This window comes from Apium graveolens, chromosome 5 (assembly GCF_009905375.1).
Source record: "Apium graveolens cultivar Ventura chromosome 5, ASM990537v1, whole genome shotgun sequence".
Taxonomy (NCBI): domain Eukaryota; kingdom Viridiplantae; phylum Streptophyta; class Magnoliopsida; order Apiales; family Apiaceae; genus Apium; species Apium graveolens.
Window position 1 is genome coordinate 177,531,451 of NC_133651.1, and position 7,122 is coordinate 177,538,572.

Below are 7,122 nucleotides of genomic sequence, written 5' to 3' on the forward strand. Positions count from 1 at the left end.
CTAAAATTATTCGAATAATTATCAGAAAATCAGAAAGTATTCTAAATTAGGCTTTATGATTTTTAAATCATAATAAATCATTACTTAAATATTTAGTAATTAAATATTAATCATTAAATAATTAACCTCGAATGATTATACTTTAAAAGAATATTTGAAATAATATTCCTCAACTAATTTATGTTTAAGTAATTTAAAGTAATCTTTAATATTTAATCGGGTTTGAAATATATTATTGTTGGAGAATAATTCTCCTATATTAAATGAATAAATGAAATAATATCCATTATTCGAATAATTAAATATAGTTGAGGGAATACGATCTTTAAAAATCATTTTAATAAAAGTTTGAGGTATTTAATGTTTCGCAAGTAGACATCGAGTCTCTAAGAATAAAATAAGTACGGACTTTAATCGTCCAAAACATCTCCGGAATACTTCCGGGGTTTTAAATAATATATATCGACCCACTCTCGTTCTATAATATATACGCCACACTACTTGCTAGTGTTTAACATTCTCAAATATAACTCCTCTGGAAGTATTCCGGAGGATACCTTTAATTTGTATGTATATATATGTACTTCCGAGAATTTACGGAGGAAGTACTAAGGATGTGAGTTGACTGTTGTCAACGGATTAATTAAATAAGGGGGGAGTTTCTTTTGAAACTATATTCAAAATATTTAAATATTTCAAGATAATATTCTCCGACGATCTAAAATTATTCGAATAATTATCAGAAAATCAGAAAGTATTCTAAATTAGGCTTTATGATTTTTAAATCATAATAAATCATTACTTAAATAATTAGTAATTAAATATTAATCATTAAATAATTAACCTCGAATGATTATACTTTAAAAGAATATTTGAAATAATATTCCTCAACTAATTTATGTTTAAGTAATTTAAAGTAATCTTTAATATTTAATCGGGTTTGAAATATATTATTGTTGGAGAATAATTCTCCTATATTAAATGAATAAATGAAATAATATCCATTATTCGAATAATTAAATATAGTTGAGGGAATACGATCTTTAAAAATCATTTTAATAAAAGTTTGAGGTATTTAATGTTTCGCAAGTAGACATTGAGTCTCTAAGAATAAAATAAGTACGGACTTTAATCGTCCAAAACATCTCCGGAATACTTCCGGGGTTTTAAATAATATATATCGACCCACTCTCGTTCTATAATATATACGCCACACTACTTGCTAGTGTTTAACATTCTCAAATATAACTCCTCCGGAATACTTCCGGGTTTTCATAAACTTACACCGACCGACTCTCGGTCTAAATATAACATTTCAAACTCGGTATGAACATATACCAAAAATTATCAACAATTGAGTAATATAATATATCTCAAACTTCGTAAAACAGTTTAAAGCAATCTCATGCATATATCATGATTTTTGGAAAACATTCACAACACAATAGTTCTTAAAAGGTAGTGTTTAAAAACTTGCATGGGTATCTCGCGGTGGAAGATGCTTTAGGGTCCGCTCAAAAATCTATAACCATAAACACAAACTGTTTCGTTAGGTCCCGTTCTAATTTACATCGACTCGTACTCGTATGCTACTTACTATTGGTTTTCTCACTTAATTTACCTTTATTATTCCTTTAATTACTTATTCATGTCACTGTCGCTTCCTCTTTGAAGTTCCTTATGTCCTTTTACATATTCATCATCGGCTCCTCTTATGAGTTCTAACGGCATTCTTATCGCGTGGTCTTGGCTCCGATATTTTTATAAAATTGAAAAATTATAATTTTCACTTGAAATTTTTGTAGAAGTTAAGGAACTCTATTTACTACTCTCAGTAAAAAAATCATGATTTATGAACATTTTTAAGTTGATCATTTTTATTTCCAAAGTTCGTAATTCGTAGAAGTTTTTGTCGCATAAATCACTTTTAGTAAAACGGTCATAACTTTTGATCCGTAAATTGGAATCAAGCGATTCAAGCACCTAAATGATTCTTATAACATTTTATATCATAATAAAGTGTTATTTTTCAAGAAAACTACAGTTATATATTCGGGAATTTCTGCAGAAACTTAATATTATGTTTTGTTCATTTTAGCGAGATTACGATTACGATCCGAGTTACGTTTACGCCTTAAATCTCTATACTACCACCAACAATCATCAAATCATCACCACCACACTAAATACTCTCAATAACATCATGTTATTGAGGCACAAATCATCAACCTTAAATCTACTTAACTAAACATCAAGATTATAACAATACATTCACCAAAACTAGGTTTACAACTATGTTCCAAAAGATTCTTGAACTTAAACCTTAAATAAAGATGGGTCAAATATTTATACCTTTCTTGAAATTTTGAGATGTGTTCTTGATGATGGTAAAGTCTTGGGAGTGCTTGGTAAGGTTTTTGGAACCTAAATCAACCATTAAAATCAAGAAACCAAAGAAGAGTTATTATTGATACTATTCACTATCATCTTTCTTAAATTTATTTCACCTATCAAACCTTGATAAAATGAGCTTAAAAATTTATCTTACCATAGTTTATGATGTATGAAGCTTGAGAATTAATGGGGGATTTTTTCATGATTAGAGCTTGGAGTTTTGAAAATGATTTCTTGTTCCTTTTTGTTAGGGCCGAATGAAGAAGAAAGTGGGAGAGAGAATTTTGTGTTGCTTCTTGCTTTCTTCTTGAATAAGACTTGTGTTATATGATTGTATATCTTTTAGTATATAACCTAAACTAGTGTAGGTTAGCCATATTTTTGAATAATCTTGCTAGCTTTCCTAGGTTACAAGCTAATCTAGTTGGCTTTAGTCTTTAGCTCACTATTCCTTAGCCTTAGATGATCATTCCTATAAGTTTATCTTACTATTTGATAAATTAACCATGGTTACTTTTCTACCATGGTTGGTTAGCCTGATAAGTTTATTTATTCGTTTACACGTTTGTTCGGTCGCTTAATCATTTTCGTAATGATTTCTCGTAAACGGTTCGCGGCGTAAATCCTTTCGTATTTATTCTTTATATTTTGAAGTATCGTTCTTGGATATAAATCCGTAGGGTTTTAAATTTGTAATTATATTTTAATTCATGTAATCCTTGATGGTTCATAGATACGGTCATTTTTCAAAGTTCGTTTTCTTTGAAAACTAATAGCGTTTACATACACTCATTTTGTATGTAAAATCACAATATCAACTCAGAATCTTAAATTAAAAACTCGTAAATGGCGTGGTCATAAAAGTTTTTATTAAACCGCAAGGTTAATATTCATAAAGGCCTTTTACCGATATCAGAAATTTGGTTTTGTATAGTCTTCCCCCTTAAAGGGATTCTGTCCCGTAATTAGTTTAGAAATAGGTGGGGATACGCTTCTCATGACCACCTCGAGTTCTCACGTTGACTTCGCAGTATTGGATCTCTTCCATAAAATTTCCACTCACCCCTCAAATAAATTTCTGGGTATTCGTCCTTGTAGATCTATGACCTTTACACGTTATTCCACAAACACTAAGTCAGGCTGCAAGTTTATTAGCTCATTTTCAATCATATGTTTGGCGTTGACGGTTAAATTTCCTAACCTCCATTCGTGGTACTCATTATAAACTTGGAGACCGTTCGACGATGGCGCTAATTGTTGAGTGGAATCTATGACACTTATATATGCTCTAATAATATTTGAATTGATGCATTTGTACTCAAGTTGTTAAGTGTTTTAATGTATTTTCTAGTGTTTTTGCATTTCAGGCATTATTCAGGTAATCAGGTGAATTAGCATTGTTTTGGTGCTAATTTGGTGTCCAGGTGGTGTTGGAATAAAACTCGTGGAAAGTCGGCTCAAAGCAGCAAGATTTAAGAAGAAATCTGAGTTTTTTTCCAGAAGGACGGTGCGCTCGCGCTGTGATAGTGCGCGGCCACGCCAGGGTTCCAAAAATACAGCGCGCCCGCGCTGTGATAGCACGCGGCCGCGCCGATGCCGAATTCAAGAATCTTGTTTCTAACATAATTTTAAAAGGGAAGGCTTCCATATTGTTGATAAATATATTCATATTAGGTCATTTTAATAAAGAGACTTATGAGAGCACAAGGAGAAGACGACAAGAGACCTTTAGCACAATTCAATAAAGGCGAAGACGATCTAGTTTATTCTTGTGAATCTTTGTTTTGAGTTGTAATTTGGATGCTTGTTTCTTGTTTTGCTGAAGCTATACTCTTTTTTGTACTTGGTTTAATTATTCGTATAAAGGCTACGTTTTATATATCATGATTTCATCAGAACCCACGTTGATGATGAGTCCGATTATGGGCTAATTGTTATCGTGGTGTGCTAACGGATTTATTTATGGATTTTTTTAGTTAAATTATTTTGATACCTTAGTATGTGGTGATTGTATGATATCCTGGTATGGTTGTGCGTATTCGTCTTATGAGCTTCACAAACTTATAAGATAGTGTGTTAATTCTTAATGAAGTGAAAGTGAATTTAAGGATTTAGAACTTGCCATGCTAGCATAGGTTCATGTATTTGTCATGCATGATTCGTAGGTAATTTTAACCATCTTACTTGACCTATGTAATCAAGATAGATAACTTGTGCTTAAATCGTTATATTGTCAAATTCTATAGACATATAGGATCTCAATATAATTGGTGCCTATTCCGCTTCTATCTCTTTTGTGGATGTCTGGTAGAATGGTACTCGTGCAACGAAAATTGACATTTATCAGTTTCATGTTATCTGATTAGTATCATCATCATTGCATGCTAAGGTTAAGAATAATAAGGCTATTAAATGAAGTATTTAATGAAGTTAGAATCCCATATTTGTCATATATATTAATTCAGTCAATCTTATTCTCGTAGTTATAATTATTAGTTAATTCTTAGTTATAAACAATCTCAATTTGTTATCGGCTTAGCATTGGATAATAACCATACATTGTTGCTGAGGTGCATAAATTAAACAGTTAACCAATACAGTCTCTGTGGGAACGAACTAGAAAAGATTATATACTACTTGCGAACTCGTATACTTGCGTGTATTATTAGCGCGTGTTTAGCGATGAACAAGTTTTTGGCACCGATGCCGGGGACTGCAGTGTTAATTTATAGTTTATGTGCTTTCCATCAATAGTCGTTAAAGTTCATTGACTCGAACATTGTTACTTATTTATTCCTTGTCTGGTTTCAGGTACTGTAGTGAGGGTGTATGCATACGCGTTCACGTACTCGTAAGAGAACACTGGATAAAGCCGAGGAAGAACTTGTGGTAGTTCTTAGGGAACTTTATGAGGATAAAGAGAAGTTAGAGGAAGAAGAGAAAGTTGAAGAGCCAATTGTAGTAGCTATGGGTGATCAAGAAGAAAATACGAAGGCTTTGATGGACTATTCTAAGCCTAAGAATAATGACATTCCGTCTAGCATCATCAGACCAGCCATCAGGGCTAACACTTTTAAGATCAAGTCAAGCACAATCCAGATGATACAGAACTCAGTTCAGTTTGGGGGTTCTCCAACAGAAGACCCCAACATGCACATCAGGGATTTCATTGAGATCTGCGATACTTTCAAGTTCAATGATGTGACTGAAGATGCTATCAAGCTGCGACTCTTCCCATTCTCTCTGAGGGACAAAGCTAAGTGCTAGTTGCATTCTCTACCAGCAGGGTGTATCACCACTTGGGAAGATCTTGCTCAAAAGTTTCTCACTAAATTCTTCCCCATGGCGAAGACTGCTGCAATCAAGAATGCTCTTACCGAGTTTGCGCAGCAAACTGGAGAATCTCTGTGTGAGGCTTGGGATCGATATAAGGAGATGCTAAGGAAGTGCCCACACCATGGCATGCCTGATTGGATGATTATCAACTGTTTCTACAATGGATTGGATGCTACTTCTAGACCCATGCTTGATGCAGCATCAGGAGGAGCCTTGTGGGCTAAGACCTACGATTAAGCTTATGAACTTATTGAACTGATGGCTGCTAATGAGTACCAGAATCCTTCCCAGAGACTGACTCAGGGAAAAGTAGCAGGAATTCTGGAGTTGGATGCAGCAATTGCTATCGCTGCCCAACTTAAGGCTTTGACGATGAAGGTGGACACCTTGGAGAATTATGGAGTTAATCAAATCACTAGTGTTTGTGAGCTTTGTGCTGGTGCCCATGAGACTGATCAATGCGCAATTTCTAGTAAATCAGCTCAGTTCGTGAGCAACTTCCAGCGATCGCAACAACCTATACCAGCCACCTATCATCCTAATAACCGCAATCATCCTAATTTCAGCTGGAGCAATGCTTAGAATATGGTTCAACAGCCTTTTCAGCAGTATCCATCTAAGCAGTACAACCCCCCTGGTTTTCAGCAATCGCAGTATGCACCAAGACAACAACTCCAGCTGTAACAAGCTAATGAAAAATCTAAATTAGAGGAGTTGAAGATTATCTGCAAGAGTAAAGCTGTTTCTATCAAGACCTTGGAAAATCAAATTAGGCAAATTGCCAATGCCTTGCTAAATCGTCAACCTGGTACATTTCCTAGTGACAATGAAGTTCCAGGAAAGAGGGAAGCTAAGGAGCAGGTAAAGGCAATCACTTTTAGGTCTGGGAAGGTTGCGAATTCCGAACAAAGTCAAGAGTTAACTGAAGAAGCTGGGGCTGAGAAAGAAGCAAAGTAGCAGGATGAAGAAGTGGAACCAATGAAGACTACTATTGAGCACACTCCTCCTGGGGGTAATACAGGGGAGAAACAAATCTATCCTCCACCACCTTTTCCTAAGCGGCTGCAGAAGAAAAAGCTGGACAAGTAATTTGAGAAGTTTCTGAAGGTGTTTAAGAAAGTTCATATAAACATACCTTTCACCGAGGCTTTCGAGTAGATGCCTAGTTATGGAAGGTTTATGAAAGGTATTCTCTCTCGAAAGGTGAAGCTAGATGATTTAGAGACTGTCGCTCTTATGGAGGAATGCAGTGATGTGCTACAACAGAAGTTACCTCTGAAGCTTAAATATCCAGGAAGCTTCACTATTCCATGTACTATTGGAAAAGTGTCTTTTGACAGATGCTTATGTGACTTGGGAGCTAGCATCAATCTGATGCCCTTGTCAATCTTC

The 7,122-nt window shown here is 34.5% G+C and overlaps 1 non-coding gene across 1 annotated transcript; it reads right to left on the reverse strand.

Annotated features, from left to right (window-relative positions):
- Positions 1 to 5,751: 5,751 nt before the first annotated feature.
- Positions 5,752 to 5,858, reverse strand: LOC141663177 (small nucleolar RNA R71). The gene has a single exon (XR_012551260.1). It is a non-coding gene; the product is annotated as a small nucleolar RNA R71 (small nucleolar RNA).
- Positions 5,859 to 7,122: the final 1,264 nt, after the last annotated feature.